The sequence below is a fragment of the Camellia sinensis genome, chromosome 3 (genome assembly GCF_055761805.1).
Source record: "Camellia sinensis isolate YWXY chromosome 3, ASM5576180v1, whole genome shotgun sequence".
In the NCBI taxonomy this organism is placed as follows: Eukaryota; Viridiplantae; Streptophyta; class Magnoliopsida; order Ericales; family Theaceae; genus Camellia; species Camellia sinensis.
In genome coordinates this window covers 129438883-129445620 of record NC_138963.1, presented here as the reverse complement: position 1 = coordinate 129445620, position 6738 = coordinate 129438883, and positions in this window count along the sequence as shown.

The window sequence follows — 6738 nt, the reverse complement described above, 5'->3', positions numbered from 1 at the left end:
AGAGAAGTTACAGAAAAATGGAGAGAGTTAGAGAGAAACTTTCTCCTAGACATGTAGAAGATAACGCTAGGGAAAAGAAAGGGATTTGAAAACTATAGTGAATTAAACTTCATCCTTTTGGACTTGAGAGTTTAACACTTGGGTGATCTACAATTACTCAGAGAAGTCTCTTGCTTTGAGGCTAAGCAAGATTTGTTTTAGTTAAACTTGGCCACTTAAACTAATCAAGTTATTAGTTGCCTAACCCAATTAGTTCCTAGAACCAAATGGAGAAGGCGGAGAATGATAGAGAGAATTAGAGAGAGTCAGCCACGGTTTGCTGTGATGTTTAATAGGTTATTCAGCCAGTTTTGTATAATTGTGTATATATCTTTCCCAAGTATCCATCTACTATTTTTTTGACGGTAGAAGATACTTGGGGATAAAAATTGATATATGGACAATTTTGGATTTATTTATGCTTTCTCTTATTGGGTGCCCAGCGGATATGGGAGTGGTTTTATTATTTATTAGTTTCCCCCGTTTTTTTTTGGGGGGGGGGGGTATGAGATTTGTTGTATTTCCCGGGGTATGCCCGTTGTAAATGTGTAAATTTTGTCTTTAATTTATGACTTACCCACTCAGAAAAAAGAAACTTTCTTCTTGAGAGCTATAAGAGAAAGTTAGAGAAAAAGAAAGGAATAGGATTTAAATTAAAGCGAATCAAAATTCATCCTTTTGGACTTGAGAATTGAACACTTAGATGATCTAGAAAATATTAAATGAGTAACTTAAGTTAAAGTAATATCGTTAAGCTAAATTACTCAGCAAAATCCCTTTCTTGTAGGTTAAGCAAGATTAGTTTGTGTTAAATTTGGCCACTTAAGCTAATAAAACGACTAGTTGCCCAAGCTAATTAGATCCTAGAACAAAAGAGAGAAGTTGGAGATGGACGGAGAGAGTTAGAGGAAAACTTGCTCCTTGAGATCTAGAAGAGAAAGTTAGAGAACGGAAAGGGAATTAGAATGAAATTTGAAGGGAGTTCAAAGTCATCATTTTGGACTTGCGAATTGAACACATAGGTGATTTAGAAAACATTAAATGAGTTGCTTAAGTTAAGCTGTTATCGTTAAGCTACAATTACTCAGTAAATTTTGTTTCTTGGAGGCTAAGAAAGATTAGTTTTAGTTAAACTTGGCCACTTAAGCTAATGAAGCCATTAGTTGCCAAACCTAATTAGTTCCTATAATAAATGAGAGAAGGGTGGAGGAGGACGGAGAGAGTTAGAGAGAAACTTTCTTTTTTGAGAGCTAGAAGAGAAAGTTAGAGAAAAGAAAAAGAAATAGTATTAAAATTAAAGCGAATTGAAACTCAGCATTTTGGACTTGAGAATCGAATACTTAGGTGATTTTGAAAACATTAAATGAGTTGCTTAAGTTAAACGAATATCGTTAAGCTAGAATTACTCAGTAAATTCTCTTTTTTGGAGGCAAAGCAAGATTAGTTTGTGTTAAACTTGGCCGGTTAAGCTAATGCAACTTTTGGTTGCCTAAGGTAATTAGTTCCTAGAAGAAGAGGGAGACGACTGGAGAAGGACGGAGAGAGTTGGAGAGAAACTTTCTTCTTGGGAGCTAGAAGAGAAAGTTAGAGAAAAGAAAGGGAAATAGGATGAAGATTAAAGTGAGTTCCAATTCATCATTTTGGACATGAGATATATACACTTAGGTGATTTAGAAAACATTAAGTCATTTGCTTAAGTAAAACTAATATCGTTAAACAACAACTACTCGGTAAATTCTCTTTCTTCGTGGATAAGCATGATTAATTTGAGTTAAACATGGCCACTTAAACTAAAGAAACTAACAATTGGATAAGCTAATTAGTTCATAGAACAAAAGAGAGAAGGATGGAGAAGGACAGAGAGAGTTAGTGAGAAACATTCTTCTTCATAAGTAGAAGAGAAAATTAGAGAGAAGAAAGGAAATAGAATGAAAATTAAAGGGAATTCCAATTGATCCTTTTGGACTTGAGAATCAAACACTTGGGTAGAAAGCCTTAAATGATGCGCTCAAGTCAAACTAATATCATTAAGCTACAATTATTCTGTAAAATCTCTTTCTTGGAGGCTAAGCGAGATCAGTTTGAGTTAAACTTAGCCACTTAAGCTAGTGAAACTATTAGTCCTAGAACAAAAGAGAGAAGTTGGAGACGGACAGACAGAGTTAGAGAGAAACTTTCTCCACGAGATTTAGAATAGAAAGTTAGAGAAAAGAAACGGAAATAGGATGCAAATTAAAGCGAATTTAAATTCCCCTTCTAGACTTGATAATTGAACACTTGGGTGATTTAGAAAACATTAAATGAGTTGCTTAAGTTAAACTGTTATCGTTAAGCTACAATTACTCTGTAGATTCTCTTTCTTGGAGGCCAAGCAAGATTAGTTCAAGTTAAACTCGACCACTTAAGCTAATGAAGCTATTAGCTGCCTAACCTAATTAGTTCCTAGAACAAAAGAGAAAAGGGTGGGGAACGACAGAGCGAGTTACAGAGGAGCTTTCTTCTTGAGAGCTAGAAGAGAAAGTTAGATACTTACCCAATTTTTTTTACTTACCCAAAAAAAAGAAAGTTAGAAAAAAGAAAAGGAAATAGGTTTAAAATCAAAGCGAATTCAAATTCATGCTTTTGAACTTGAGAATTGAACACTTAGGTGATTTACAAAACATTAAATTAGTTCCTTCAGTTATCCTACATCGTCAAGCTACAATTACTCAGTGAATTCTATTCTTGGAGGCAAAGCAAGATTAGTCTGAGTTAAACATGGTCACTTAAGAGAATGAAGGTATAAGTTGCCAACCCTAATTAGTTCCTTGAACAAAACAGAAAAGGGTGTAGAAGAACGGAGAGAGTTAGAGAGAAACTTTCTTCTTGAGAGCTAGAATAGAAAGTTAGAGAAAAGAAAAGGAAATATGATTAAAATTAAATTGAATTATAAATTCTTCATTTTGGACTTGAGAATTTAACACTTAGGTGATTTAGAAAACCTTAAATTAGGTGCTTAAGTCAAACTAATATCGTGAGGCTACAATTACTCGGTAAAATCTCTTTGTTGGCGGCTAAGTAAGATTAGTTGAGTTAAACTTGGCAACTTAAGCTGATGAAACTATTAGTTGCCTAGAATGTTAGAGACAAGTTATAGAAAAACGGAGAGAGTTAGAGAGAAACTTTCTCCTAGACATGTAGAAGATAACGCTAGGGAAAAGAAAGGGATTTGAAAACTAAAGTGAATTAAACTTCATCCTTTTTGGACTTGAGAGTTTAACACTTGGGTGATCTACAATTACTCAGTGAAGTCTCTTGCTTTGAGGCTGTGCAAGATTTGTTTTAGTTAAACTTGGCCACTTAAACTAATCAAGCTATTAGTTGCCTAACCTAATTAGTTCCTAGAACCAAAATGAGAAGGCGGAGAATGACAAAGAGAATTAGAGAGTGTCAACCATGGTTTGCTGTAATGTTTAATAGGTTATTCAACCAGTTTTGTATAATTGTGCATATATCTTTCCCAAGTATCCATCTACTATTTTTTTGAAGGTAGAAGATACTTGGGGATAAAAATTGATACATGGACAATTTTGGATTTATTTATGCTTTCTCTTATTAGGTGCCCAGCGGATGCGGGAGTGGTTTCATTATTTATTAGTTTCCCTCATTTTTGAGGGGTGTATGAGATTTGATGTATTTCCCGGGGTATGCCCGTTGTAAATGTGTAAATCTTGTCTTTAATTTATGACTTACCCACCCGAAAAAAAGAAACTTTCTTCTTGAGAGCTATAAGAGAAAGTTAGAGAAAAAGGAAAGGAAATAGGATTTAAATTAAAGTGAATCAAAATTCATCCATTTGGACTTGAGAATTGAACAATTAGATGAAGTAGAAAACATTAAATGAGTAACTTAAGTTAAACTAATATCGTTAAGCTAAATTACTCAGCAAAATCTCTTTCTTGTAGGTTAAGTAAGATTAGTTTGTGTTAAATTTGGCCACTTAAGCGAATAAAACGACTAGTTGCCCAAGCCAATTAGTTCCTAGAACAAAAGAGAGAAGTTGGAGACAGACGGAGAGAGTTAGAGAGAAACTTTCTCCTTGAGATGTAGAAGAGAAAGTTAGAGAACGGAAAGGGATTTAGAATGAAATTTGAAGTGAGTTCAAAGTCATCATTTTGGACTTGCGAATGGAACACTTAGGTGATTTAGAAAACATTAAATGAGTTGCTTAAGTTAAACTGTTATCGTTAAGCTACAATTACTCAGTAAATTTTCTTTCTTGGAAGCTAAGCAAGATTAGTTTTAGTTAAACTTTGCCACTTAAGCTAATGAAGCTATTAGTTGCCTAACCTAATTATTAGTTCCTATAGCAAAAGAGAGAAGGGTGGAGGAGGACGGAGAGAGTTAGAGAGAAACTTTCTTTTTTGAGAGCTATAAGAGAAAGTAAGAGAAAAGTAAAGGAAACAATATTAAAATTAAAGCGAATTGAAATTCAACATTTTGGACTTGAGAATCGAATACTTAGGTGATTTTGAAAACATTAAATGAGTTGCTTAAGTTAAACGAATATCGTTCAGCAACAATTACTCAGTAAATTCTCTTTTTTGAGGCTAAGCATGATTAGTTTGTGTTAAACTTGGCCGCTTAAGCTAATGCAACTGTTGGTTGCCTAAGGTAATTAGTTCCTAGAAGAAGAGGGAGAGGACTGGAGAAGGACGGAGAAAGTTGGAGAGAAACTTTCTTCTTGGGAGCTAGAAGAGAAAGTTAGAGAAAAGAAAGGGAAATTGGTTGAAGATTGAAGTGAGTTCCAATTCATCATTTTTGACTTGAGATATATACACTTAAGTGATTTAGAAAACATTAAGTCATTTGCTTAAGTAAAACTAATATCGTTAAACTACAATTATTCAGTAAGTTCTCATTCTTCATGGATAAGCGTGATTAATTTGAGTTAAACATGGCCACTTAACCTAAAGAAACAAACAGTTGGATAAGCTAATTAGTTCATAGAACAAAGGAGAGAAGGATGGAGAAGGACGGAGAGATTTAAAGAGAAACATTCTTCTTCATAAGTAGAAGAGAAAATTTGAAGGAAGAAAGGAAATAGAACGAAAATTAAAGGGAATTCCAATTGGTTCTTTGGGACATGAGAATCAAACACTTGGGCGATTTAGAAAGCCTTAAATGATGCGCTCAAGTCAAACTAATATCGTTAAGCTACAATTACTCGATAAAATCTCTTTCGTGGAGGCTAAGCGAGATCAGTTTGAGTTAAACTTAGCCACTTAAGCTAGTGAAACTATTAGTCCTAGAACAAGAGAGAGAAGTTGGAGACGAATGGAGAGAGTTAGAGAGAAACTTTCTCCATGAGATCTAGAAGAGAAAGTTAGAGAAAAGAAACGGAAATAGGATGCAAATTAAAGCGAATTTAAATTCCCCCTTCTGGACTTGATAATTGAACACTTGGGTGATTTAGAAAACATTAAATGAGTTGCGTAAGTTAAACTGTTATCGTTAAGGTACAATTACTCTGTAGATTCTCTTTCTTGGAGGCCAAGCAAGATTAGTTCGAGTTAAACTCGGCCACTTAAGCAAATGAAGCTATTAGCTGCCTAACCTAATTAGTTCCTAGAACAAAAGAGAGAAGGGTGGGGAACGACGGAGCGAGTTAGAGAGGAACTTTCTTTTTGAGAGCTGGAAGAGAAAGTTAGAGAAACGGAAAAGAAATAGGTTTAAAATCATAGCGAATTCAAATTCAAGCTTTTGGACTTGAGAATTGAACACTTAGGTGATTTACAAAACATTAAATTAGTTCCTTCAGTTATCCTACATCGTCAAGCTACAATTACTTAGTGAATTCTATTTCTTGGAGGCCAAGCAAGATTAGTTTGAGTTATACATGGTCACTTAAGAGAATGAAGCTATAAGTTGCCAAACCTAATTTGTTCCTCGAACAAAACAGAGATGGGTGGAGAAGGACGGAGAGAGTTAGAGAGAAACTTTCTTCTTGAGAGATAGAAGAGAAAGTTAGAAAAAAGAAAAGGTAATAGGATTAAAATTAAGTTGAATTCTAATTCAACATTTTGGACTTGAGAATTTAGCACATAGGTGATTTAGAAAACCTTAAATCAGGTGCTTAAGTCAAACTAATATCGTGAAGCTACAATTACTCGGTAAAATCTCTTTCGTGGAGGCTAAGCAAGATTAGTTTGAGTTAAACTTGGCCACTTAAGCTGATGAAACTATTAGTTGCCTAGAACGTTAGAGAGAAGTTACAGAAAAATGGAGAGAGTTAGAGAGAAACTTTCTCCTAGAGATATAGAAGATAACGTTAGGGAAAAGAAGGGGATTTGAAAACTAAAGTGAATTAAACCTCATCCTTTTGGACTTGAGAGTTTAACACTTGGGTGATCTACAATTACTCAGTGAATTCTCTTGCTTTAAGGCTAAGCGAGATTCGTTTTAGTTGAACTTGGCCACTTAAACTAATCAAGCTATTAGTTGCCTATCCTAATTAGTTCCTAGAACAAAAATGAGAAGGTGGAGAATGACAGAGAGAGTTAGAGAGAGTCAGCCACGGTTTGCTGTAATGTTTAATAGGTTATTCAACCAGTTTTGTATAATTGTCCATATATATTTCCCAAGTATCCATCTACTATTTTTTTGATGGTAGAAGATACATGGGGATAAAAATTGATATATGGACAATTTTGGATTTAT